This window comes from Sorex araneus, chromosome 1 (genome assembly GCF_027595985.1).
Source record: "Sorex araneus isolate mSorAra2 chromosome 1, mSorAra2.pri, whole genome shotgun sequence".
NCBI lineage: Eukaryota > Metazoa > Chordata > Mammalia > Eulipotyphla > Soricidae > Sorex > Sorex araneus.
The window spans coordinates 319,564,906-319,590,724 of NC_073302.1; the positions used below are offsets into that span (position 1 = coordinate 319,564,906).

A 25,819-nucleotide genomic window follows, 5' to 3' on the forward strand; every position below is an offset into this window, starting at 1 on the left:
CCGTTTATGATGAAAACTCTCAGCAAAATGGGCATCGAAGGAACTTTCCTCAATATAGTCAAAACCATCTACCAAAAGCCCATGGCAAGTATCATTCTCAATGGGGAAAAATTAAGACTTCCCTCTGAGATCAGACACAAGACAAGGTTGCCTGCTTTCACCACTCCTATTCAATATAGTACTGGAAGTCCTGGCCATAGCAGTTAGACAAGAAAAAGATATCAAGGACATACAGATAGGAAAGGAAGAGATCAAGTTATCACTATTTGCAGATGATATGATACAATACTTGGAAAACCCTAAAGACTTTACAGAAAAGCTCCTAGAAACAGTAGGTCGATATAGTAAGGCGGCAGTCTACAAAATCAACACCCAAAAATCTTACATACAAATAATGAAAGAGAAGAAAGAGACATTAAAAAAAAAATCCCGTTCACAATAGTACCTCAGAAAATTAAGTACCTTGGAATCAGCTTAACCAAAGAGGTGAAGGATCTATACAAGGAAAATTACAAAACGTTACTTCAATAAATAAGAGGACACTAGGAAATGGGCTGGAGCGATAGCACAGTGGTTGGGCTTTCGCCTTTCACGCTGCCGACCTGAGTTTGATTCCTCTGCCCCTCTCAGAGAGCCCGGCAAGCTACTGAGAGTATCGAGCCCGCGCGGCAGAGCCTCGCAAGCTACCCGTGGCATATTGGATATGCCAAAAACAGTAACAATAAGTCTCTCAATGAGAGACGTTACTGGTGCCTGCTCGAACAAATTGATGAGCAACCGATGAGAGTGACAGTGATCCCCTGCTCATGGATACAGAGAATTAACATGATCAAAATGGCAATACTGCCCAAAGCACTATACAAATTTAATGCGGTCCCTATCAGGATACCCGTGACATTTTTCAAAGAAATAGAGAAAACTCTTCTGAAATTCATATGCAAGAATAAACACCCACGAATAGCTAAAGCAGTCCTTATGGGAAAGAAGATGGATGTCATCACCTTCCCCAACTTCAAACTCTACTACAAAGCAGTAGTAATTAAAACAGCATGGTATTGGGATAAAAACAGACCTGCAGACCAATGGAACAGAGTTGAATATCCTGTCATAGACCCCCAATATGGCCACTTAATCTTTGACAAAGGAGCAAGAAATGTGAAGTGGAACAAGGAAAGCCTCTTCAACAAGTGATGCTGGGAAAACTGAATAGCTACCTGCAAAAAAATGAACTCTGACCTCTGTCTAATGCTAGGCACAAAAGTCAGATCAAAGTGGATTAAAGACCTCAATATAAGACATGAATCTATAAGGTACATAGAAGGAAATGTAGGCAGATCTTGCCATGACATTGAAGCTAAAAGCATCTTTAAGGACAAAACAGCACTGACCATGCAAGTGGAAGCAAACATAAACAAATGGGACTACATCAAATTAAGAAGCTTCTGCACTTCAAAAGAAACAGTGACCAAAATACAGAAAGAGCCCACAGAATGGGAAAGAATATTTACTTAATATCCATCTGATAAAGGAATAATATCCCAGATATACAAAACACTAGTAGAATTGTATGTTTCTTTACATGGTGACTTAATTCAACCATGATTTTTAGAAGACTCAGCAGATTCTGATGAAATGAAATTGAATCAATGTTACTTTTGGTGAAATATTTGAAAGAATTATATTTGAAAGCATTATATAAAACTTCCTTAGGTTGTTTAATGTCATTTCTATGTGAACAAAACTGTTAGTTATTTTGGAAATAAGGTATTGCACATAAGGATAAATCACAACCCTTTAGATTATCTAATGGTTAAAAAGAGGACATTTCTTTAGAATTCCAATGATCAAAACAACCTTTAATAAAAAATCAAAGATAGCATCGTTAAAGTTTAACATAGTGAAAGTATGAATTCTACAAATGCTTCTTCATAAAGCTGAACTTGGAACACAGTTTTTTCTTTTTTTTTTTTTTTTAATTTATTTATTTTTAATTAGAGAATCACCGTGAGGGTACAGTTACAGATTTATACACTTTTGTGCTTATACTTCCCTCATACAAAGTTTGGAACCCATCCCTTCACCAGTGCCCATTCTCCACCACCCGTAAACCCAGTGTCCCTCCCACCCTCCCCAATCCCATCTCCCCCCCACCCCACCCTGCCACTGTGGCAAGGCATTCCCTTCTGTTTTCTCTCTCTAATTAGCTGTTGTGGTTTGCAATAAAGGTGTTGAGTGGCGGCTGTGCTCAGTCTCTAGCCCTCATTCAGCCCGCAACTCCCTTCCCCCACATGGCCTTCGACTACAATGTAGTTGGTGATCGCTTCTCTGAGTTGACCTTTCCCCGGAACGTGAGGCCAGCCTCGAAGCCATGGAGTCAACCTCCTGGTACTTATTTCTACAGTTCTTGGGTGTTAGTCTCCCACTCTGTTATTCTATATACCATAGATGAGTGCAATCTTTCTATGTCTGTCTCTCTCTTTCTGACTCATTTCACTCAGCATGAAACTTTTCATGCCCATCCACTTGACTACAAAATTCTTGACCTCCTTTTTTCTAACAGCTGCATAAGTATTCCATTGTATAGATGTACCAAAGTTTCCTCAACCAGTCATCCGTTTTGGGGCATTCGGGTTTTTTCCAGATTCTGGCTATTGTAAACAGTGCTGCGATGAACATACATGTGCAGATGTTGTTTCGATTGTACTTTTTTGCCTCTCTGGGATATATTCCCAGCAGTGGTATTGCTGGGTCAAATGGGAATTCAATATCTAATTTTTTGAGAGTCGTCCAAATTGTTTTCCAGAAGGGCTGAACCAGTCGGCATTCCCACCAGCAGTGAAGAAGGGTCCCTTTCTCCCCACATCCTCTCCAACAGCGGTTGCTTTTGTTCTTTTGGATGTGTGCTAGTCTCTGTGGTGTGAGGTGGTATCTCAAAGTTGTTTTGATCTGCATCTCTCTGATTATTAGTGATGCAGAGCACTTTTTCATGGAACACAGTTTTTTCAAAAACATACAAGTGGTATTTATACAAGGTATAAGAACTAATTTTCAGTTTCAAGGAAACAAAGAGAAAGAAAAACAAAGTAACTATCTTCACAGTGAAGCATTCACACGAACCAGGGTAGTAGAACATTTTACAAGACAACTGGCTTGTTCTCCTTCAAAAGTCAAAGTGATAGGGAGAAATAATGAAAGGGAAACACTAAACTTATTAGATTATCATGCAAGAGTCATGAATACAATGTTAAAGAACACGGTAACTGGAGAAATTTAAAAGCAAAATAGACATTATGGTATCATGAAACTACTTTCTAAATTGTTTTACAAAATCAAGTTACTAAGATTGAAGTGTATTATGATGTCTGCAACTAAATTTCAAAATGTAGATACAAGGGAATGTAGTAATGTCAAAAATGTTAATAGTTATGTCTTAGTAGTGGTTCTTTGATTAACCACCCCTTAAACTAGTTTTATTGACCACAACTATGTTCAATGTTGAATATAAAATTTTAGAAATAAAACTGATGGTGCTTTAGGAAATTACCCATCAAACTATGTCCTCTTTAGAAACTAGAAACCGTGTCAGAAACTATTTTATGAATGAAATAAATTAGGTTTCAAGGACCGATTTCACTTCCATTGGAGGGAGGAAAAACAATTAAAGGACAAGGTGAAGAATGGAGATAGAACCTTATTTGTAGCAGGTCAGCAGGCTGGGAGATACAGGCTAAGGGGCAAAGGAAGCATGTCACTATCATAGTCACAGGAGATAATTTATATAGCAAAACTGGAAAGCCTATTTTAGAAAGGACAGGCTGCAAAATGGTTGATGTCAAGGTGGTCAATTGAGTTCCATGAGGAATTATCACAAGGAGGATGGAGGGTAGTTAAGATAGAGTAGGATCCATTATGACAATACTAGTTGGAAATGATCACTCTGGATAAGAGATATAATGACAACCTGAGAGAGAGAGAGAGAGAGAGAGAGAGAGAGAGAGAGAGAGAGAGAGAGAAGAGAGAAGAGGTGCCTACCAAAAATAGACCTGGATGGAGGTGGCTTGAAGGGGTGGGAGGGAAACTGGGGTCACTGGTGCTGGGAAATTACACTGGTGGAGGGATGGATGTTGGAACATTGTATGACTGAAACACAATCGTGCACAACTTTGCAATGCTCTATCTCATGGTAATTCAATTAAAAATTAAATTAAAAAATAAAATCCCATGAGGGCTGATCCTCTGGGGGATACTACAATGTATTTGTAAATCAGTAGAAAAATTTCTGATTAAGGGATCAGCTTATATACTTTTATATAATATATATATATATTTTGTATAGACTAGGGTTGGGGGTGTGGGGAGAAGATAAAGGAAACATTCTGTACATTCTCAAGAATCCAATGATCCAAATCCAGAGGTATTTACTGGTTTTAATATTGAGACATACTCTAAATTATTTGTGGACAAGTTTCAAAAATTCTCTGTCCTGCAATACTGCTTAAATAGCATCTATTTTATTTTCCAAATGTACTGATTATAATTGACTTGGAAGAAGTGTATTTGAAGGCCTCAATCAGAGACATTAAAAATAAAATTAGAGCCATTATGTAGATACTTGATTGAGATTAAGATCTTACTTCCAAAATTTATACCTCTTTTACCATGTGTTCAATATTGGCCAAGTTATTGAAATATCTATGTAGATTGGTCTCAATTTCATTTAATTTCAAGGGATGTAAAGTGCATCATCTTCCAGTTATAACAAAAAGTTTAGGCTATGAAATCTCAGTATACAGGCCTATATCTAAATTTTAAATCTGCAATGCCTCAATGCCTAATCAGAAAGCTCTTGATGCATTTTCATTTTCATGCCATTAAAGATAGAAATGTGGCACAAAATCATAAATATTTAACAAGAAAATGTTGGCATACAAGAACTTGACAACATATGTGTGAGATGGTTTATTGAAAGCAGTCATTAGGCAAATCAAGAGATGTAACATTCTGAAAAAATAAAGATAGTATAGAGGAGTGTGATTCTCCCAATTTCAAGAAAGTCATCAGGTCATCTGCTAGCCATAAGTGTCATGGAAGTGCAGCATTCATGAGACATTGTGTTTCTCTTTAATTCTATTACACAGGTAAGTGTAATGTTACTATTGTATTCTATATCAGAAATATTTGATATTAAACATCTGTTACTAATTCCCTTCTTAAAGAATTTCTCATACAGCCACTAATAATTCCAGATTATAAGGCTCTCAAGGATGATCCATGCTCTGAGAATCACACTAAACAAAATAGTCACGTATGCCAATGATTTTACCTGATGTTGATTTAAACTGGGACCCTGAATGCTCACCTTTAACAATTATTAAGTTAAATGTTACAGTAACATTTTTCTGGGTGGAAGTTTAATCCACCATTTGATTGTCAACGAGTTGATAGAGTGACTATTGCAATTAACCATTTGGGAATCTCAGCAAATCTCTTCCAACAGAAAAATGTTGAGCAATTGAGAAAATTAAATTGAATTTATTGGAAAAATTATCAAGATATAAAAAGTATTCTAAAAGGTCTAGAATGTGGTTTAAGAGGTAAAGCACATACCTAGCATGTGTTATCCTTAGACTTCATCCCTAGCACCTCATGACCCACTGTTGATCTCCTGAGCCCACCAACTGTGATTCCTAAGTACCAGCACCATCACAGAAAAAGTATCTCATATTCACAAGCTTTTAAAACTATGTTATGATTTTTTTATTCAGCTAGAGGCAAGCACTCTCAAGGGTTAATAGTTCATAAGAATGAAGAGCAATAAATCAAACCCAGTTGATTGCACAAGTTGGAAAATCTTTAGAAAGGCTATATGATTTCATATATAGCCCCTTTGAAAGTTGCTATTCATTTTACTTTTATATAATATGTGCATATATCCTACAGAAGGGTTTTACTTTCCTTATTATGCACTCATTATTTTATGTGAAAACATCTACTGAGAATTAAATAAGAATAAGGCATGGTCCATATGCTGAAAATATAAACAGGATGTCTGATAAAATTAGAGAAATCAATGTTGATCTATGTTGGACAAGTGTGTAGAGATGGAATAGAGCAAGTGGAGTATTGCTGGCAAGACATGGCACCTCAAGACAGACAGATCATGGAGAGAGGTAGCGAAGTGACAGGAAGGGAAGTGGGAGGGAATTGCTTTAATTGCAAGTGTCAGCAACTTTAAAGGCTTGGATTAGAGATACAACATGATATGTTTGGGAATCCGCAAATAGTACAATGTATATGGAATATGGAGTGGGTGCAGAGGCAATTGGGGAAGATCATGCATCGAAAAATCAGAAAGAAAATCTCTGTTCTGTGTGAAGTCAAGTGGGCTGTGATCTGAGAACCAGGGCAACCTAAATGCTCTCAAGGAAATTATACAGAATCTTTGTGTTTTAAGAAGAAAATGCTGGAGTTTACACAGAGGGTAGAATAGGTGAGCCCAGAGATTAGCTGCAGGTTGTTGCCATAATCTGGTTTTGTTCTTTGATTTTTTTTTTTTTTTTGCAGAAAGAGATATGGGCCACAGTTGGCATTGTTCAGGGCTTACTTCTGATTGTGTTCTCAGGAATTACTCCTGGCAGTGCGTGGGAGCCCATATGTAGTTCCAGGGATAGAACTGGGTTGGTCATATGCAAGCCAAGTGTCTTAACCTCTGTGCTAACTTTCTGGCCCAATTGCCCTGCACTGTGGCACTGTAACACTGTCATCTCATTGTTCATCGATTTGCTTGAGTGGGCACCAGTAATGTCTCCATTGTGAGACTTGTTGTTACTGTTTTTGGCATATCAAATACACCACGGGTAGCTTGCCAGGCTCTGCCATGTAGATGAGATACTCTCTTTAGCTTGCCGGGCTCTCCAAGAAGGATGGAAGAATCGAACCCCGGTCAGCCGCGTGTAAGGCAAACACCCTACCTGCTGGGATATTGCTCCAGTCCTGAACAAATCATTAGTAATATAAATGAAGGCAGCAATATGAATGGGTGAAAGTAAGATGGGTTGGAAAGAGCAATAAATTCAACAGTATGCTTGTAAGTATAACTAGAAGAATCTGCACATGCATGAAGCACAAAATTTAATTTGTGATGGAAGTTAGATATAGATATGAAACCCAGAAAAATCAAAGTATAACATTTGTTGAACAGCTACATTTCAAAATATTTTTCCTTGGTAGAGAGTGTTTTAATCAAAATGTCAGCAATGGGAATACAAACCCAACAAAACAAACAAAAAAAATAAAACCAACTTGCATTTTCTATCCACCTTATTTTCTCCACCCAAATAACAGTTTTATCCCTTCTAAAATATAATCGTGGAAGAAATTAAAGACTCAATGTACATTTGAACTTAATTTTGAGTCCAGCGTCTCTTTAATGGCTGGCATTTTAAAAACTGTTCAATACGAAGTGTCACATGAGATAATTAAGCCTTCCTCAAAATGCCAGTTAGCTTTTATTTTTATGTAGGAGATAAAATATTTAATTCAGTTATGTAAAATATAAAATTATTTTCTGTCGAATAGCTCCATGACCCCGTAAATTATCCTCGGGGGACCATATGGAATGCCGGTTATCAAACCTGGGTCGACCTGGCCACTGTGCCCCTCTTGCATTTTTAAAAGTGAGTTTAAATACTACACCAGCCTTACATTCCTGATAAAAGTACTGAATGCCCTGAACAAATACAGTAACCTCTTAGTACCTGTATTATAAACCATAATGACAAAAGAAAAGAAAGAAGAAAAGTGCCTGCCATGGAGGCAAGCTTGGGGAGGAGGGGTGACAGGGGATGGTGGGAGGGAAATGGGGGATATTTTACAGTGGTGGAGGGACGGATGTTGGATCATTGTATGACTGAAACTCAATCATGAACAGTTTTTTAATGGTCTATCACACTATATTCAATTTTAAAAAAAAGTTTACTTGACTACACGTCTGTATTCTACTAAATCACATTTTGGAACTGGTCTAAACTGGTGGATAGTGGTAAGTAGCAATCTAGTGAGTACTAAGCAAAGGGAAAATTTTCCTTTGCAAAATCATAACTTTGCAACAGTGTTATTAGGTTAAAGAGAGGTCTGGAAACAAAACAAGTCAATAAAATCTAAGCAACAATTTGGTCAAAGATTTAGATGTTTCAACAAAAACAATGTGAAATTTAACGAAAACATTGAATATGAGATCTAACTGGGAAGTGCAACTGACATCAATATCTCAAAATGCCCTTGAACATTTATGGCATCAAATTAAAATTATTATAGGGGGTTCATCTTCTCTCCAAACTGCTTAGAAGACAAGAAGAAAGAAAAAGATAAAAAAAAAAAACTCTTGCTATAATTGTTAATTGAAACTATCAAAAATATTTTTATAATGAAAGTTTTAAAAATAACATCGGATTTTTAAATTTAAAATAAAATTTAAAAATAATATAAAAATATATAATATTTTATATAATATAAAAATATAATATTATTTATTAAAATAATATTTTAAAATATTGAAAATAATATGGCTCAAATATTGTTTACATATATTTATAATGAATTAGGAAACAATCCTAGATCTGAAGACTATAATGAAATTAGAGGCAGGTAATGCACAAATTCTCAAAGGGGCTATAGCCAAAGTATAGATAAAATTATATTCTGTAACCATTAGTAGAAGAGGAATCCAAGACAGTTACAGAAAATCTATGTGAATGCACCAGCTCAGGATTTGGAGATAGTTCTAATGAGTTACCTCCTAAAAGTTCTCTAAACACTGAAATATATTTCTAATGCTCATGTACCCAATAAGTAGCTCAGCAGTGTTCAACGTTTCTAAAATCCCAGGGATGACTTTTAAAAGTGTGTATTTCAAATGTCAAACATATAAGACCATGCTGAAAAATATAGAAATCAAATTTTTTTTTAAAAATTTTATTTTAAATTTTTAATTTTTTTTTAATTTTATGAGGTAGTTCACAATATTTGATTATATTTAATATTCAAATACTAATCCCACCACCATTACACCTTCCCACCACCATATTTGGGATGTTTCCATCCCAAACCCCAATCCCTGTCCCAAAGTCGAACTGAAGCAATATATTTTGTTTTGTTTGCTATGAAAAACCGCTGAAAGTGCTATAAAAAAGTATCCATAGAGGAAAGAGTGTGAAGATTGTTCTATTTTGGTGGGCGCCATTAGGACTTTCTACAAGATACCACTAATATGTTGTTAAAGGTTGAGCCTTGTAAACTTTCATATATATACATATATATATTTACTTCTGATTGGTTACCTACTATTTGAACCCCATCAAATGTGGTGTGGTACTCTTGGAGAGTGGGTAGGCTGTGTCTTGTGATTCGAGGCCACGCAGTTCAGGAATAGTTTCCTTGTGCGTGAGGCTCAGCCAGAGCGTGTGGGGAGCGGCCTTGAGCATGGCGGCGGTTGAGAGCCCTCCTGCCTCAAAAACATTTTTAGTAGTTGAGATTTTTTCTAATTAATATTGGTGTTTTCCTTCTAAGAATAGGTTGGGTGTGCTGGAGAGAGATGCTTCAAAGTCATTCGGTGATCCTTACAAAGGTGAATGTCTGTTCTGCTCAGAGTGTGCAAAGGAGCAGAAATGTTCTTATGAATAGATTTTTTTGTTTAAAGAATAGTGTCTCCAGATGGTTCCCAAGGGAGCTGAGTGTTCACTGAATGAACCCTTATAACATTTTCCCTGTCTGCCCATATAGTTTAATAGCAGGGAGGAGCATGGGCTGATGGACTCTAAGGTTATAAACCCAGATGTTACCTTCAAATGATCTGTAATGACATCATAATAAACAAAGCAAGACAACAGTTGCAGGGTAGTGTCCCATCAGAATAGCTCCATTGTTTTCCATGACCTTCCCTCAAACGACTTTATGATGGCACAGTCCTAGCTGTTAATAGACAAGTACCATCACATCACCAACCTTGAGCATAATTAAGAAAAACATTTGCCTGCCATTCTCCATCTGAAAAGCTTGGGTTCTGAAAAGCCACAAGAAAACTTTCAAAAGGTTTGGTGAGTGTTGCAACAGAATTTCTCATATCATGCATGAAAATATGACTTTCTATGTTCTTTAATGATCAATATGAGGCTGATCACCCCATTCTAGACAGTCTTCATCTGACTCAGAAGTTCAGCTCATTTTTGGCGATAGCAGCTGCTCTGTGATCTCCATTCTTGATCCCTCCTCGAAGAAAACATTCACCTCCAGACAATGGCAGAAACTTCTGAGGTCCCTTCGCAGCTGTTCTCACTAGCTCTCTCTGACTTTACACACACAGGATTTGGCTCCCACACTTATGAGATGACTTATTACTTTATCAGTGTGGACTTATCAGATTTACTTGGGTGTAAACACAATTCTCTTGGTATCAGCACTACCATGGAAGACGCCAGAAAACAGGGTTCTAAGGCTGCTGAGAGATGTTGAACAGGTCATTTCTCCTTTAATGCACAGATCTTTCTGTGAATCAACTAAAGACTATTAATTGACCATTTTTTACATAATTTAAGTAGGTAGATACTTTGATATGTATTTATGAATGTAATTTTTGGGAGACATGAAATGTGTTGTTAAGTTCAGCAAATATCTACGTATAATTTTCTGTGTGATGAACCTTTTGGTAGACAATGATAAACTCCAAGTCTATCCTTTTCCTAAAACTCCAACCCGGTATTAAGGTAGCAAACACCCTACAAATAATTAAAAAGGCAGAGTATTAGAAGGAGTAGAAGAAAATTAGTTTTTTACAATATTGTTTTTTCCAGAGATGTAGTGTATTGGCCAAGCTGCTAAAGGTAGAGTTTAAGACACTGGTGAGTGGGTGAATGAGGATGACATTAGAATATCAGGAGCCTCCAATGAATCTCACTGCCTGGGCTGTGTCTAAATATTTGGTTTTCTTCTAAATATTTGGTTTTCTCCTACACCCTCCACTAAACATAATTACCCCTGATCTGTTGGAGATTTAGCAGCAAATGAAAGTGATTTTAAGGTTGAAAACACCCAAAAGGTGTAGTAGAATAGGTAGAGTGGGGGTAACTATACAAGCATGAAGATCATTCTTGCCCCAGGGTTAAACTGATGTTCTTTGCTTAGAAAGAGAAAGAAAGTGGAGTGTTCAATGGAGCCAGAGGTGATTATTTTACCTCTTTACCTTAGATTTTCTTTTCTTTCCCCTGTTTATGCTCCTCCAGTCAGTAAATAAGTCCTCCCTATAATCATCATGAATTTACTATTTGCACAAATATTCTCAAGAAAAAGAAAGTGTGTCTGTCTGCATCATGTTCCGAACCAGAGTGCTGCCTATGTTTTCCACTTTATCTTGATTAGATAGAGTGATTTTTTGTTCTAAGCGATCTATTCTCTGTGTATGCATTTATTAAATTTTCTTGATGTGGCAGAATATTTTCCAGTTTCTAGACTCTTTCTTACTCTAAAGCATCGATCCCTCTGCCCACAATTCCCCTTTAAGCCTCTCTGAAACTCTATTGTCTCATCCCCATCTGTGTCTGCTCTCAGTTTTTGTGAGAGGACTAAGTTGTAAGGATATTGTAAAGCAATTTTTAGAAAGCTATTTGCATTTAAATAGAATTCAAGGCACTAAACTTTGAAGCAGTGGGGTCAATACTCTCAAAAGTTATAATAAGAGTTTAAATATCAGAAAGATGGAGGAGAACAGAGGAGAACTGAGGAGAGGAGCGCAGGGCTGAACTGAGGAAGAAGCTCAAATGAGGCTCCCCAGTTGGGCATGTGGGTCATTCTGAACTGAAGCAATTAAGAATCAAGGATAAACTTTTGCCTCTTCTTTAACTACCAAGAAGAATTTAAATAGGGTGGGGGGGGGGAAACTTGCCTGTAATGAGTGTTATTACTAGAAATAACATTTTATGACCCATCTGTATGGCAGGGCAAACATCTAATTACCAAACATCTGCTCCTCTTATATGGTCCTGTGAATTAACCTTCTCCTCTTTGAAGTCCCAAGCCCTGTCCCAGTCCTTAACTAAGTGTGGCCTGTATATTTCCTTTCACCCTTCTGTCTTTGCACCCCTATGTCTTTGTGAGATGTCTGTACATATAAAATTAAACTGAGTTTTCTCTCATCAATCTGTTTCATATACCAGCCAAAAGAACCATGCAGAGGAAGCATTTTTTCTACCCAATACTTAAATGTGCCTGTCTACTGCAGTCATTTAGAGTCAGTCCCCTCCCCCCATGGAAGGAATAATCATACGCACACCCAGTCTGCCTCGGTGAGGTCAGAATTGACTTTGATACCTTATCTTTTTAATTATACCCTTCTCACTGTTACGAGAATGAGTTATAATTATGTGGACTTTTCCAAAACTTCACAAGCCAGCACACAGGTTCATCTGCCCAGGTCATGCAAGTTACAAAGGGACTAGGTGGTAACATTGGGATTTCATGTCTGTCCAGTGCCAAGACCAGCCTCAGTCAATTCTTTCAACCCTATATTACTCCTTTAATTCATTCCTTTTAGCCCGTTTCATGCTGTTCAAATGGTTTATTGACTCTAACCTTAATTTTGATAATATATTTTGCCTAATCTTTTTATTCTTCTTTTTAGAAATTATTTCTAAGAATCATCATCATCAATGGAATGATTATGTTGATGATGATGATTCTTAGAAATAATTTTATAGCAGCTTAGGTATAAAATACTTTCTGGAGTTCAAGTACAAGATCTTATTCTTCTTTAGTTTATTTATCAAAGCAATACTAATTTGTGTATTGCTATTATCTTCTTCAAAGTTGCTCTTAAAATCCCCCTGGCCGTGCAACTAATTGATTACTAGAACTTTCTATAAAGCAATATCTTTTACATGGAGAAATAAAGGAGATAATAAGTTCAGATATGGGAGCAAATTATCTGATTTTTATTTTATAGTTGATGCTAAAACTTTAAAACTTAGAATTTTAATATTATTTTAGTGAAGGAATTATAGTACATGTACCTAGTGACTTTTCAATTTTAAATTAGTGATTTTTAAATATTAGGTAACATACACTTAGTCCTACTTGCTTATAGGATATTTTGTGTAAAATACCTTGTCTCATAAAATTTAGAAAAAACTAAAATTGACAAAGCATATTATTATAGAATATTTAATGGTACAGTATATTTAGCCTGCAGATTAATACAGATGAGTATAATCAATAGAGGAATAAAAGTTATAATAAAATTTACCACTAGCCTAGTGATTTAAAAATTATAATCAATGCCTTCATATTTTCCCTCCTTTGAAAATAGACAAAAATATCTGCAGTTCTTTGAAGAATATTCAGCAGCGTGGCATGAAAACGTTAATCTTGATAATTAACCACAAAGATTAAGCATTTACTACCTCATGCTTTTGAGAGTAACTAGGAAATGAAGCAGAACACTACTACGTTTATTGTGGCTCCTTGGGACAACGGTTTATCTCAACTTCCTACAGGCCAACACTGACATCCACTGATGTGCGATTTCAAATGTCTCACAGAGGGTAATGAATACCTTTCCCTTGAAACATGTGCATGTGGCTAACAATTGAGTGTCTTGCACATAAATTAAGTCTGACCGAATGTACAGAATAAACAATTGCGTTTGTCTGATGCATTGTACATATCGATGCATTCCTTCTAGCAGATCGTTGATGCAGAGCAGAGACAAAGAAGGGGGTCTTGTGAAAAATAAATTCTCCAGTAAGCTTTCTGGCTCACCTAATGCAATATGTTTCTCATGGGTCTTTTGTTACTCTGTGACATATTAAATTATCCTTCCAATTACCTTGGCAACTAAAACAAAAGCTCCTAGTATGCTGATGACTTTTAGAGGATTATACCAGCTGTTAGTAATAAATGATAATTAAGACATCTTAATTATTAAGCACGATTAAAATATGCAAAGTGGTTTTTTTTAAATACTGTTTAAAGGCATAGAGGAATGCCCACACTGACAAGATTCCTTCTCTACCTTAGATCAGCGATTTGACCTCTTTTCTTTCTCAAGCTTGTACATAAATAAATGCAACAACCTTTTTGATATGAAGCCTCCCCTTCCCGTCGTCCCCCTCCCCCACTCTCTCTTGGTGTCTTTAGTTATAAAGGTAGCAGAATGTAAGGCTCTAAAGCTGCACTTTCAGCTTTCCTTCAAAACAATAGCAACAACAACAAAGAGTCCATCCTAGTCAAAGGTCTGTGCACAATCAGCTTAAGCAAGTAAAGTATTCTTTTATTCTGCCTATTATCATTTCCCCAGGCATGAACCATCTTAAAAGGCTGGCATTTAGACTGAGATCGGGAACAAAGAATTACTAGAAAGCAAAAGCTCTTCCTCCCAACACCAGCAACTCTCTTTTCCAATTCTCTTAAGAAATATAACAACTCAAAGCGAAAGAACCGGTACCTTTGAATGAGAACATTCCAGCACAGGAATATTGTCTCGTCGGCAGCGATGCAGAATGAGTTGGTCGGGCATCTATCCTCTCTTCTTAGCTATCGAGTCTGCTTGGTGGCAGCTGCCAACATAGGGAGCATTTAGAACACGTATGTGGTGTTCTTCCTGCAATGAAAGGAGACTAACCAGCTCCGCTTGGTGCTGCTTGCCTGGAGGCATCAGATCTTCAGACCCTCGCCATCTGATTGGCTGCTTCCTACTCTCACTGTGTTCCTCTGCCTTACCCGTCCACTGTGTTCAATCTATCTCCCCTAGGAATACAGTCAAAAGAATTGTCAGCTAGGGAATTAGTGGCAGGTTAAATTGAGCTGGTTTTCAAAAGCAATCACCCAATTTTCTTATGAATGTGTTTAATGTTTAATTTCTCGGTTTTACATCATCTATCCTATAGATACATGCCAAACAGAATATAATTTAATAATAACAGTTTTATGTTCCCTAAAACAGGAATATTAAGAAGATTATTTAAAATGCCAGGAGATACACTTAGACAAGGGTCCTGGAGCCATCTCAAGAAAGAAGTGTTATAAATCACACAAGATGTTCTTAAAGTATTGGTGGTTGATTTCATAGAACCATAATAGTAAAAGTATCAAGATCAATGATAGAAAAATGGTAAAACCATTGTTAACATCTTCAAAAGAAAAATTACAGAAATATATATTAAATCTATTCTTATGAAGGCAGACAAAATAAGAAAGAAAAAATTTAAGCACCTATATTATTTCCTAGTCTGTAGCTCTGTAACACTGTCATCCCGTGGCTCATCAATTTGCTTGAGCAGGCACCAGTAATGTCTCCACTGTGAGACTTGTTACTGTTTTTGGCATATGAAATACGCCACGGGTAGCTTGCCAGGCTCTGCCATGTGGGTGGGATACTTTTGGTAGCTTACCGGGCTCTCCAAGAGGGATGGAGGAATCAAACTTGGGTCGGCCATGTGCAAGGCAAACACCATACCCACTTTGCTATCACTCCAGCCCATGGTTCAAACACTAAATAAAATAAAACAATAAAAATACACTTTGGGGCTGGAGAGATAGGGTAGGTAAAAGGTAGGGCATTTGCCTTGTTAAACCCTAGTTGGTCCCCAGCATCACATAATGATTCCCTAAGCCCCACTGACAGATCCCACTGACAGATCCTTGAGCACAAAGCCAGAGTAAGCCCTGAGCACTGACCAGTGTGGCCCAAAGCCATAACAAATAAATTCACGGTCACTGTATCACTGTCATCCCATTGCTCATCGATTTGCTCGAGTGGTCACCAGTAATGTCTCCATTGTGAGACTTATTGCTACTGTTTTTGGCATATTGAATATGCCATGGGTAGCTTGTCAGGCTCTGCCATGCAGGTGAGATACTCTTAGTAGCTTGCCGGGCTCTCCGAGAGGGGCAAAGGAATTGAACTCTGGCCGGCCTCGTGCAAGGTGAATACCATACCCGCTGTGCTATCGCTCCAGTCCAACAAATAAACTAACTAAATATACTTTGATTTGTAATTTTTTAATGAGAGACTTTAAATTATAGATAAATTTACTACATACGTTCACTTTTCTGAGGGCTCTCCCTCACAAAACCTCACTAAACAACAATGGTGTTTTTATTTATAAACAATAAATCTACAAGTACAAGAGACAGGAAAAAATTGTAGTCAAATTTAGAAAACAAAGAAGAAAACAGGTGGAAAGGGAATAAGACAGGTTAAACAAAGTCAGGAAAGTTAAATTTTACAATCTGCCATACTTGACAATTTCCAGAATTAATGACATCATGGATTTTGGAAATGGAATCAGGAGAGGAAAGAAGGGTGGCAAAAATAGGAGAGCACAGGAGGTTCTTTAGTGAGATTAAAGATAGAGAGTCTTTGGGACCAGAGAGATAGCGTAGTGGATAGGGCACTTGTCTTTGCATGCAGCTGACCAAGGTTTGATACCCCACACCTCACATGATCCTCCAAGGACCAACAGGAGTGATCCCTGAGTACAGAACCAAAAATTAGCCCTAAGCACTACTGGTTATGGCCCCTCAAACAAAGTAAGTAAATTCTTTTCTAGAAGAGAGAGAGTCTCTGGTGAGGAATATTTGGTAATAAAGTTATCACTGTATCACTGTCATCCTGTTGCTCATCAATTTGCTCGAGTGGGCACCAGTAATATCTCCATTGTGTCCATTGTGAGACTTGTTACTGATTTTGACATATCGAATACGCCACGGGTAGCTTGCCATGCTCAACTGTGTGGGTGGGATACTCTCGGTAGTTTGCCGGGCTCTCCAAGAGGGACAGAGAAATTGAACCCAAGTCTGCCACGCACAAGGCAAACGCCCTACCCACTGTGCTATCGCCCCAGTTAATAAAGTTAGTAAAATGAAAATATTGAATCAATAAAAGTGTTATGAGAGGTGTTATGATCTTCTTTCTTGCACTCAATGTTGAGGAGACAGGTGGCGAGGTGTGGACTCTCTGGAAAGGAGATTTAAAGCAGTGGTTTTGGGGGCTGCAGTGATAGCACAGAGGGTAGGGCATTTGTTTTGCACGCAGCTTACTGGGGCTCGATTCCCAGCACCCTATATGGTCCCCAAGCACTGCCAGGAATAATTCCTGAGTGCATTAGACAGGAGCAACCCCTGTGCATTGCCGGGTGTAACCCAAAAAGGAAAAAAAAAAAGATACAAGTAAATGAAGGCAATGGATGGGGCTGGAGCAATAGCATATCGGGTAGGGCGTTTGCCTTGCACATGGCCTGGGTTCGATTCCCAGCATCCCATATGGCCCCTGAGCACCACCAGGGGTGATTCCTGAGTGCAGAGCCAGGAGTAATCCCTGTGAATCGCCAGGTGTGACCCAAAAAGCAAAAACAAAAAAAAAAAAAAAGAAAGGCAGTGCTTTCTGATTTCTTTATACCTGCAAACCATTATTGGAATGAGAACTATTCTGCAGACCAGTAGCTAATAACCAGCCAGAGTGGTGAGTCAGTGGTTCTCACCTTTTTCACACCTGCAGGTCTGCAATCAGTGGCTGAAACTACTGGTTTAAAGAGTGGTCCCTGTGAACTTTTCTCAAAATATAAGATTTGAAAGTACAAATATTGATTACTCTTTTAAAATGACAAAGCTAAATCAACCTATACTGATAGCTACGCTAAAAAATTAGTGCAAATGAATTTTTAATGGCACACTCTTTTTTAATAAAATAAATATAGATGTTCTTCATCACTCCTATGAACATTTTCTGAGTCTAAATAGCACAGAGAAACAGAGAAAGGAAGAGGAACAGAGAAAGGCAAATACCATTATATATGTATATATATAACCATTATATAATATATAATCAATTATATAATCAACATATAATTAATTATCATTAATTTATATGGAAAGTTTCTGAGCATTCCCAAATCCCAAAAGTAACCTAGCAAATCATAACAAATAAACACTAAAATGTCAAGTCACACAAACATGTAGTAAAAGCAGGAATGGGACAATACATACATAGACTATGCAAAGTTGTTCAGAAAAGGTGCTTGATGGAATTTCTCTGTTCAGGGCACACTCTGCACCTAGGGCAACTACTGCAAAACAACTCTTGACACTAATTTTGCTTTTTCCCCTAAAAAGGGAAATCATCTTCAGATTTCTTTTGCTTAGAGGAGAAAAAAAATGTCTCTGGTATTTTTAAAATTTAATTTTTCTTGGCAAGGGGTGTACCTTGTGGTACTCAGAGCTTCCTCCTGGCTCTGCGCTCAGGAATCACTCCTGGCAGGCTTGGGAGAGTCTCTGGGGTTTAGGGAATTGAACCCAGGTGGATTGTGTGCAAGGCAAATGTTCTACCTGTTGTACTATTTCCCAGTCCCTAGAACCAGGTCTTAACAGGAAAAAAAAAAAAAAAAACAGGTTTTTTTGTATAAGCAAAGTGCAGTAAGATAAACGTCCCCAAAAGTGAAGATACCTGTAGTAACTCTCAGAGCAGAAAACACAAAAAGCTAAAAACAAAACAAAACAAAACAAAATGGAAGAGGCAAATAATATGCTGGCAAATAAGTATGGAAAACTAAGCTGGAGAAAACAATGGAGATAGCAAACAGTTTAAATACTAACATTAATGCCATTTGTAATATGAGATGCAAAGACACTTCTCACTTTGCAAGGTTCCAATATGCTTGAATATCAGTTACATACTTTATGTGAAAACCCCCATCCCCTGGTAATGCAGTTCAAATTTCAGTTACTAGAGTTTGTTAAGCGTTGGTAGCTGCATAGTGTATAAACCTTTCTGTTAGCTCCACTACCACAGTTACTTAGTAATCAGAGACGCACATAAAGATCAGTGGCAAATCATAGCACTTCGTTCAATGTCTGTCAGTGACTGATGACTGAGCAACTACTCATTTATTCATAGACAGCAAAGATTGTAGTTGCATTTCCTTTTGTGTCCCACTTCTGGCATTTTCCAGAATGGATCTTAAAAAAGAGGTGATTAGTCAATGGGGATGGAAAAGCCAGTAATGAGAAGCAAAGTGATAATACAAAAAGTAATTGGAGATGAAAAGATAAAGGCAAAATCAAAGTAAGATAAAAGAAGTCTTTATGAGTGATATTACAAACATCCAATGAATTTTTTAAAAAGTATTTTTCATTTCATTTAGTTTCAGTGTTACAGTGTTATTTTTAATTTCTTTTAGTTTCAATTACACTAGGAACATATAGCTACTTATAGCGGAAGAATAATTGAAAAAATTAATTTGGCTAATCTTTAAGTTAAAATTTGATACATTGAAGAAAAATAATTATAATTACAATGGAATGGAAGATGAAAGGTTTTTTGTTTTTTGGTTTTTTTTTTTTGCTTTCTGGGCCATACCTGGTGATGCACAGGGGTTACTCCTGGCTCATGCACTCAGGAATTACTCCTGGCGGTGCTCGGGAGACCATATGGGATGCTGGGAATCGAAACAGGGTCAGCTGTGTGCAAGGCAAATGCCCTACCCGCTGTGCGCCCTATCGCTCCAGCCCTAGATGAAACTTTTATTGTCAGTAAGTCTAGTTTCATGGTCTCAAATGTTGGTAGAATAATTAATGTTAAGGTATCTTTTAAAGTTCCTAAACCATAAAGGTGCTGCTATGAAATCTGCATTTGGATGTCAAGGATTGGTGAAGGCAAGAGAATATAGTAATTGATAAATATTTTATGTTAGCAAAAGTACTTTTTATAAAAAAGAATGAAAACATTTGAGAGGAAGTGATGCTAGCAAAATAATACTTATTAAACTTCTCTCTGAGTTATTTCTTGACACAGAATAAATGGTTAGAAACAAACTCACACTTAAAGGATATAACAGTACACCAAGACATTGGGAAAATGTCAGATAATCTTGGCATGTCATACCAGGCAGAAAGCATTGCTTGTAGAAAAAAAACTTTAATTTTCAAAGTTTATTGAGTTTTAAACTATAGTTTTCTAAGTAAATATTAGTGTCTTTAATTTCTTTACACATTTTAATAGCATGTTCTTAAAAATTCATTAATGCTCAAAGAATAAGTGTCATTTGTCATTGATTATTAAGATGGCTTTTGCATAATTCAGATTTCATAGTTATTGTAATCATGCACTGTCATTTAAAGTGAAGACTGACTATATTATAATAATAAACATGAGCAAGATTCTATATGAAGTCCTCAGAAAACTCACTAGAAAACCAGGAACATAAGTAGAGCAAATAATGTGATTTTGAAAGCTGAATTAAAAGACAGAAAAAGGAAAATTATGAGCTGGAGAGAAAAATGTCTAGAGAACAAATCTAGCAAAAGAGAATGAAAAAAGCTAAAGTAAGAAAACCATCAGAGAAAAAAGATTTTTAAAAGTTCTAAAGTATTGTATTGTAATATATTATCAGAGCATGTAATTTGCTCATGATTTTGGAATTTTAGAAAATTAGGGACCAAGAATATTCTATAAACTTTTAAAAAATATGAATTTCATAAAGAATCTGTAATTGATTCTCTATAGTAATATTAGAAGGTGACAATGGACATTATGAAAAATGTCTCTCAATCTGTGTGTGGAAGGGGAGAATACTTAAACTGGAATTCTCATTCAGCTAAATTATCTCTAAAACTTCAGACTGAAGAGGACAAAATTATTTTGGATAAAAGTTTTTTACAATTTTCATCTCAAAAACCCTGCTCTTGGAAGCTTTTTGCACTATATACACTCCAAAAACATGAGGTCAAATAAAAGGGGGAAGAACAGTGGAGACGTCAAATTTGGAAAACTAGAATCAAACAAAATAAAAATGTGAAGAAACCAGCCACCTCCACAATAATGTAAAAGTAAAATTTCAAATAAATGCTGTCCAGCTAACCTAAGGAGATACTAGACAGAATTTGAGCAGTCTAAAGGTTCTTAGAGAGTTTCAGGGAGATAAAATTTATGTAATATTTTATGCATTTGATGCCTTGAGACAAGTTTTGTGCAATAGAAGGAATACTTTGTACTGGCTTTAGTTGTAAGTACACAAACAACTGAAAAGCAGACAAACAAAAAATACTGACTAGTTTTATTATGAAGGAAAAGAAAGGTAATCACAATACACTGCATGGTGCAGACTTGAGTCGCAGTTATAAAGTCAGAGCAATTGAAAAAAACAACGCTGAATAAGAGCCCATTCAATAGTACAGCAGACAGGGCTCTTGCCTCCATGTAACCAAACTGGCTTTGCTCCCCAACACCCCATATAGTCGTCCCCTGGGTCCAACAGGGCTGATCCTTGAGTGCAGAGCCAGTAGAAAGCCCTAAGAACCCTTGGGTGTGCTCCCCTTCCCCCCCTTAAAAAAGAAAAAAACCTTAAAACTGTTGACTATTGGTACAAGAAAAAGCCAAGTATTTGAAAGACAGCTGACAGCACATACAGGAAATGACTGTAGGGTATATGGGTGAAAAGAAAATAAATTATATTTCAAAAGAAAAAGTCAACATAATGCCCAAAACAAACAATAAATAATATAAATTTAAACATTATATTTAGAGATAAGAAAATGTGTACAATAAGAATTTATAATTTTCTTTCAGGTTTTGGAGCTACATCTGTTAATGCCCAGGGCTTACTCCTGGGTCTGTGCTCAGGGATCATTCTGAGTAGTGGTTAGCAAGCAAAAACAAACATTCTTTTAGCATATCCATTTATCTTCAAGATAGAATCTACAAGATATAATCAGCAAACAATCTATTTTATTTCATTTTATTTTTATAAGGCACTTCCATCAGTGGTGCCACAGCCAAACCTGGGCAGCTGGGTGGGCATGCTATACCAGGGCTCAAATTTGGGCCTCAGACATGCTAGGCAAGTGCTCCACCATTTGCGCTTTCTTTCTGCTCAAAATAATCTATATTAAAAATAGTTTTTCACAGCTGATACTTCCGTTTATTCGCCTATCTATCTTTTATGTATCGAATACTGCATTCCCTCCATTTGTGATGGCATTCACATTTGTCTGGAATAGTGAATTTTAGGGTGGGAGCGATAGCACAGTGGTAGGGCATTTGCCTTTCACTCAGCCGACTCGTGTTTGATTCCTCCACCCCTCTCGGAGAGCCCGGCAAGCTACTGAGAGTATCCTGCCCGCATGGCAGGGCCTGGCAAGCTACCCGTGGTGTATTGGATATGCCAAAAACAGTAACAATAAGTCTCACAATGAGAGACGTTACTGGTGCCCACTCGAACAAATCGATGAGCAACGGGGATGACAGTGACACTGACAGTGAATTTTAAGGTATAGAACTGGGCATTGAGAGAGCAATTATTAGAAAAAAATGGATCCACCCTAGAATTTAATTCTTCTTATTCATCACATAACTCCACTTGTTATGACATTTCCACCCAGAGTTACTGAAGGATTATCCCTTTAAACTTACCTCTTTCTATGACTAAATCATCCATACAAGTAGATTTCTTTGATAAAAAATCTCATACTTATCTTTGGGCTGAATTTGCCAAGAGTGATTATATACATTTCTTTGGCTTTTTGCTTTCAGAAAATTAACAAATAAAAAAGTTACTTTTTACATTGTATGGAAAAGAAATACTTAAATTAAAACGGCAAGCTGCATGGTTAATACATTGAATGCCTGCATTTCTTTATCTTTATTCTTTTTGATTTGGGGGTCACACCCAGTGGTGCTCAGAGCTTACCCTTGGCTTGGTGCTCAGGGATCACTCCTACTGGTGTTCCTGGGAGGGGTGTTGGGAGATCAAACCTGGATTTGCTGTGTGCAAGTGTCTTTATCCACTGTACTATGGCTCTGGCCTTGAATGTACACGTTTCTAAGGGAAACTTGACTATAAAGCAAAGATCATCTCTGAGGCTTGAATTATGTTAACTATTCCAATTCCAAAGCCTGGTGTAAGAGGTACGGTACAGTTTTGATGATTAACTGAGGATACAAAAAGGCAGCACCTTCCTCCTCTGCATTCTTCCTTACAGTAGGTTAGCTCTTTTGAGTCTCTCACCCCTTTGTCTGTTCACTTCAAAGCCATATTCAAGTGCAGATTTCAGTCACAATGCAATGGTCTGGTGTCTGCTTACTAAAGCTGAAATGCTTTGTGTCCAAATTGCCTTAACAGCTAAACTTATTGGTCTAGATTTACCACCTCGACCTACTTTATTTATTTATTTTCATGAAAATAGAGATTTCTAATGCTGAGTCACATGAAAGGATCCCTGAGACCAGAATTCAGGTAAAAATAATTATTATTCTGATAAATTGCTCCATTCATGTTAACAGAAGGAATAAAATACTTATAACTAATAAGAGATATATGAAATAGTTATAACTAATAACAGAAGAAATAAAATACTTATAACTATTATAAGTAATTGTGGTGAGCACAGAGGTTTCTAATTTAAAACATGTTTCAAAAGCCTCTTTAATAATAAAAATAAATGAGTTTTCAAACTATTTTCCCCCACTCTTTTAGGCACATTTAACTTGTATATATTGTTACTTTGATATCAGTGGGTCCCAGGGTTCGCTTATGTGAGGTCGGGAGGAGAAAAAGACAGTCACTTTCTTCCCATCCACTTCTGTCACCCCAGGGACCCAGGGTTACTGGGTTCTTGTCTTGCCTCACAGAAAAGAATTTCAGGAGTAGACAAGCAGGGAAGCAAAATGCATTTTATTTGGAGGTTTTTGAAAGGAAGGAGGGAGAGAAAGTGGGAGAGAATAAGGCACTCAAGGGAGAATGCGGGCTTCTCCAAGGGTGGAGAGAGTCCCTAGACACATCCCAGCCTTAGATAAGAAAGTACTAATCTCAAGAAAGGAGAGGCAGGTGACACATGTGCTTGGTGACGTGGACACAAGCAGCACATGGGCTCTGGCAGCATATGCATGCCCTCCCTTTATTCATGGTGGTTTTTATACAGTTTTTCCCAAGACGCCCCTACGTAGGGCTTTCTAGCTAGATAAGAGTCCTATTGCTGGGGTTGTTGCTAAGTAGGTAGAGTTGGAAGTGGTCTTCTTTGAAGCTCCTTTTCTTGACCTTTATTTCTGGTGGATCTTATCTCAGAAGGTGGGTCCAGCCTTCTCTGTTCTCAAGTAATTTCCCTTAGGCCCTTTCTGTAGGGAGGGGTTCAGTCTCAAAGGTACTTGACCTTTGTGTCCAAGCATAATGGAATACAACTCAGCTACAAGAAAAGATGAAATCATAACATTCTCCTTTTGTTTTTCTTCAGGAACCATGATGATTGCACCATTATGATTAGTTCTTTAAATTAATCTGTCACTGTCACTGTCATCCTGTTGCTCATCAATTTGCTCTAGCGGGCACCAGTAATGTCTCCATTGTGAGACTTGTTGTTACTATTTTTGGCATATCAAATATGCCACGGGTAGCTTGCCATGTTCTGCGATGTGGGCGAGATACTATTGGTAGCTTGCCAGGCTCTCCAAGAGGGGCGTAAGCATGATGACTCAATAAAAAATAAATTAAATATAATTAAAAATTTAAAAATAATAAATCACTGTATCACTGTTATCCCATTGCTCATCGATTTGCTCGAGCAAGCATCAGTAACATCTCTATTGTGAGACTTGTTGTTACTGTTTTTGGCATACCGAATACACCACAGGTAGCTTGCTAGGCTCTGCCATGTGGGCAAGATACTCTCAGTAGATTGCCAGGCTCTCTGAGAGGGGCGGAGAAATGGAACCCCGTCGGCCGCATGCAAGGCAAATACCCTACTGCCTGTGCTATCGCTCCAGCCCTCTTTCCATTAATATGTTTATCAAATAGTTGTTAAAAAGCTGTTATGTTCTAGGCACTAAGTCAGTTCTATGAAGTAGTGAAAAAACAGACATGGTCCCTGTGTCCCCAGATGTTGAGTCTATTTGTTGACACAGATGCTAACAATAGGTTCAACAAAATTTTCTTGTGTGTGATTCTAACTGAAAATAATAAATATGAATGCTGAGAAACTACTTTCTTATTTAAATCCTTTCAAATGTCTACTGTTCCCAGAAATACATTATAGGTATAGGTATTTTCAGACCTTGTTGAAAGGCAAATTTCAAGAACTTTTTCAGAAAAAAAAAATTTTTTTTAATCTAAAAATCAACAGTCTTAGCCTGGAACTGATTAATTTATTGATTTCAACTCAATTTAACTGAGCTCAATTTGACTCAATTAAACTTAACAAACCTTCTTTGAGTATTGTATTAGAGTAAAAAGAAATGGTTCTTTCTCTTAGTGCCCTAACCATTCACTCCACTAATGAGCTTTGGGCCTGACTTCATTCTACCACCACCTAATGAGAGCTCAGAGATGACATAAGAGGCAAAGCAACATGCCCCTGAATACCTGAAGAAGGAAGGAACTGTACACTTTAATGGTATGTTTTTTAATGAATTAAGGGTGTGATTGATTTGTCCAGTTGAAAACAATTAATAAAGAATTAACTTGTAGTCTTGATTCAACAGAGAAGAGGCCAGGCATTCTGGAGAGCAATGCGGCCGGAGAAACGCTCCAGACCCAAAACCGGGCCAACAACACTGGGGATCCGGATGGAGGAGGTGCAGCCACAACACCTTCTCCAGATGGAGCCCTGGCGACACTGAGCAGCAACTAACATGGCTCTGGCTTGCAGGACTGGGACACATCCAAGCCGCGTGGCCGCTAATGCGGCCGTGCAACCTTTTCTGAAAACTGAAAACATGCGATTTTTTAATGGAAAACCAATTATCAAGTGCTTCCTTAGTAGGGCTGTCTTTCTTTGGGGGAAACTC

General features: G+C 37.4%; 1 protein-coding gene across 1 annotated transcript in view; it reads right to left on the reverse strand.

Moving 5' to 3' along the window:
* Positions 1–14,702, reverse strand: part of SORBS2 (sorbin and SH3 domain containing 2) — a 345,528-nt gene extending 330,826 nt beyond the window's left edge. Inside the window, exon 1 of the mRNA XM_055123778.1 lies at positions 14,492–14,702. The gene's annotated coding sequence lies outside the window, so the exon portion shown is untranslated. The remainder of the gene's footprint in view (positions 1–14,491) is intronic.
* Between the last annotated feature and the right edge of the window lie 11,117 nt (positions 14,703–25,819).